Raw genomic sequence first — 3670 nt, 5'->3', positions numbered from 1 at the left:
TCCGGGTCCATAAGGCTCCACGGGCGAGCAAAAATCCGCTCGCCGCCTACACAGGGTTGGGGTGGAATGCTCAGACGGGCCTTCAGGACCAGGTGGTCCGACCATGGCACTGCCTCGGCAGTGATCCGGTCCACCTCCACTCCCGCTGCAAAGATCAGATCGAGCATGTGACCAGCCCTATGCGTGGGGGCCGATACTGTGAGAGTCCCAGTGCCGCCATGGATGACACCAGGTCCGTAGCCCGGCTTGAGGCCGCGTCCTCAGCATGGACGTTGAAATCACCCAAGACAATCAGTCGAAGGTGATCCAACGCCCAGCCTGATACAGCCTCCAGCAGGGACGGCAGGCTATCGGCCGGTGCATTAGGCGGCCGGTACACCAGCCAAATCGCCAAACTCTCCTCAGACCCCAGCAGCAAGCCGACACATTCTAAGCCCGCAATCTCTACAGGAGGGAGCGTTCTGAAGGAGTAAGCCTCCCGAACGAGAATAGCCACCCCTCCCCCCCGTCCCCTCTTCCGCGATTGGTGAAGGACCGAGTAGCCTGGTGGGGCTAACTGGGTGAGAGCCAAGATCTCCCCTTCCCTCACCCAAGTCTCGGTCACGCATGCCAGGTCCGCCTGATGTTCTGTCACTAAGTCACATAGGACTGTGATTTTGTTGTTAATGGACCTGGCATTACACAACACCAATGACGGAGGGGGAATACCAATCCTGACCCCACTGCCAACCACCAGTTTATCCATAATCTCAGCAGCTTTGGTACTATTTCAGGCTGTTTATCTTGTATTAGCCAACAATATTCAGTGGGTGGCAGCCTGTAAAATGACTCCAACCCTATAAGATGGATAACCTCTTCGTGGCTTTCCACTTTTCCTAGCCATTGTTTTAATAAACAACCCAATTTACGCACTACTTGAACATAAGTCTTGTTCTTTCTTACGCTCTCAAACTCACTCCTGCCAGATCTTTGTTTTACTCATGTTTTAAACAAATCAGAATTGTTTCCTTCCTTATCCCCCATTTCACTGTAAACTTTACATAGGCCCCCAGAGATTCGTGATTTTATGTAGGCCATTCTCTGGTCATCAGGTATGTAGAAATCTAGGCAGGCTTTCTCAGAATTCACAAAGTATGCCTCCAAATTATCCACTTTTTGAATTCTTTTCATATCTACTCTCAGGTAGTTATTTTCCTGGACCCTAGGAGTTGTATCCACTCCCTCCTCTACCCTTTCACTCAATTTCTGAATTTTTATATCCACCTCCATTCTGTTTCTTTTTGTGGTCTTTCATTCTCCAATGTGCTTATTCTAATGCTCATTCTTTTTCCTTTCTTCCCTATCTTATTCTGCCTTTTCTCTTTGAGCTGTTATTTTGGCTAATTCAATTTCTTTCGCCAGTTCTCTTCTTGATTTCCCACATTTCTAAGTACACTGATAGCCACAGTCAGTTTGGTGTGAGAGCCAGTTTAGTGTAGTGGTTAGGAGAGCGGAATCTAATCTTCGAGAACTGGGTTTGATTCCCCACTCTTCCACATGCTGCTGCTGATGTGACCTTGGGCCAGTCATAAGTTCTTTCAGAGCTGTCCTCTCAAGGGCAGTTCTCGAGAGAGCTCTCTCAGCCCCACCTACCTCACAGGGTGTCTGTTGTGGGGAGGGGAAGGGAAAGGGGTTGTAAACTGCTCTGAAGGGCAGGGTATTAATCCAGTCTCCTCCTCCTTCACATTTCCACATTTCTAGGTGTTCTGGTGATCAGGGACAGTCAACATTATCCACCCGTCTTGTTTCCATTTAATAGATATCCCTGATCTCTTTCGAGACATTGGGTCTTCTCTTTCCCAGAGACATCTCCATACAGAGTAGCCCAGTTTCCTTTATTTATCCACCCCTTACATCTAAATGTAGAAACCCATTATATGAATCCTATGAAGCTATATAAAAAGGGCATTTTATCACCTAGAAATGATGCAGTACATATGATTAATAGAGAGCTCTCAGAAAAAAAGATCAGGAAAGGCAAAAGAATACAAGTTGATGGATGGTGACCAAAGTGTAAATTATCAAACTGAATTTTTTAACTCCTTGAAACCATCAGGATTACTACAACAGATATAGAAGCTAAAAATGAGTGCGCCCGTTGTATGTTTATGAAATCTGGATCCACCAGCACTTTACGATAGAAGCAGAATGGTGGTCAAGCAGCTTTTCAACTACACTATCAACATTACAATAATTACAGGCCATGAAGCCTTCCCATTCGACTGAGTCTTGCAATGAGCAAAAAAATCGAGTTCAAGGATAATCATTAAAATTGGGGGCTTTGATTTGAAAAGCTCTTGCTTTGCATGTGAGCAACTGTGTAGGGTGCTCAGGAGTAGGAGACAGAAGAGAATTATAATTTTAGCTCCTGATGGCAGGACAATCAATGCAGTATATAAGAAAACCTTACTACCTTACATAATTATTTGGCTCTTTCATTTCCATAATTAATTTGTAACATTTGTAAATTTATTAGTTAGCCAGCACCCCCCCCCCCCATGCAGTGACTGTGCTTTTGCCCATGAAGGAGTGTGTTCTTCGGCAGTTTCTTCCACTTATCAGGAGCCTAGTCCTGCCACTGAGCATGTGACTCAGCGGCCAGGCCACCCTAACCCTTGGAGCACCCAGAGGCCTTCAGCTGTAGATGGCTGCCACCTTGTGAGGGGGGTGGTTCTGGCGATCTCTAGTCATACTGGTTGCTGGGTGGCCTGAGGCTTCGGCCACACATGCAGTTTGGGTGCACAGTGGCTGCCCTCTCTCAGATGATCCAGCAGCCTTCAGCCTGGGGTGGCTGTTGCCGTGTGGGGATGGCATAGCTTGCTGACAATTTCTGGCTTGAACCCTCAGCATCATTCCACCATGGATCTCCTGGCAGCCATGGCCAAAGGTGGCTGCTGTTGCACGGGCATCTCCAGCTTATCGAGCTTTGCTTGGCTTGGGACCCATTGTTCATGTGGCCTCAGACCTGAGCCATTCCCCCCCCTTCACAGGCAGGGGGTTAGATCAACTTGTCTTCCCAGTCCCCTTCCACGGTGGATTGGGAGCAAGCAAGGGGGAGCTCACAACACCCAGACACTTATCATTTTTACTCTGGGACCTGGGCTCACAGCAATGGCATTATCAGTCATACAAGGGTACAGCAAATTAACAATGATGAACTATAAACCAAGGGTCCGTCTTTGAAGATATGAATTGTGATTAGTAGAGCTATTCATAGCCAGCACGATAACGAGGTCTATACAGATGCAAATGGGATTGTTACATGAGAAAAAAACATTTTGACACCGAATTTTGACAAAGATTCAGAAACAAACTTGCAAAACTCGAGATGTTTGTCAATTTCACCTAAATTCACCTATGGAATAAAGAAGAAAATTATTACAGCTTCAGGAATTTTTTCCTTTGTTCTATGTATGCGTGAACTTTTTACAGCAATCACCCTTGGTTTATAGCTCACAGCAATGGCAGCCAGAGCAAGCTGCGGAAGGGGTTTGCCCCCTCTCCGGGCAGTGCAGGAGTGTCTGCCCAATGCTGCATTGCTGGCTCTCCAGTCCACCCATGCAGGTTTTCCTCTGCACCCCTCCAGCCCCCCAGGCATTACAGTGAGGATGCACCAACTTGAAATTTACCA

Source organism: Gekko japonicus, unplaced genomic scaffold, assembly GCF_001447785.1.
Source record: "Gekko japonicus isolate JY-2015 unplaced genomic scaffold, Gekko_japonicus_V1.1 scaffold3141, whole genome shotgun sequence".
In the NCBI taxonomy this organism is placed as follows: Eukaryota; Metazoa; Chordata; class Lepidosauria; order Squamata; family Gekkonidae; genus Gekko; species Gekko japonicus.
This window is presented reverse-complemented; position numbering follows the sequence as displayed.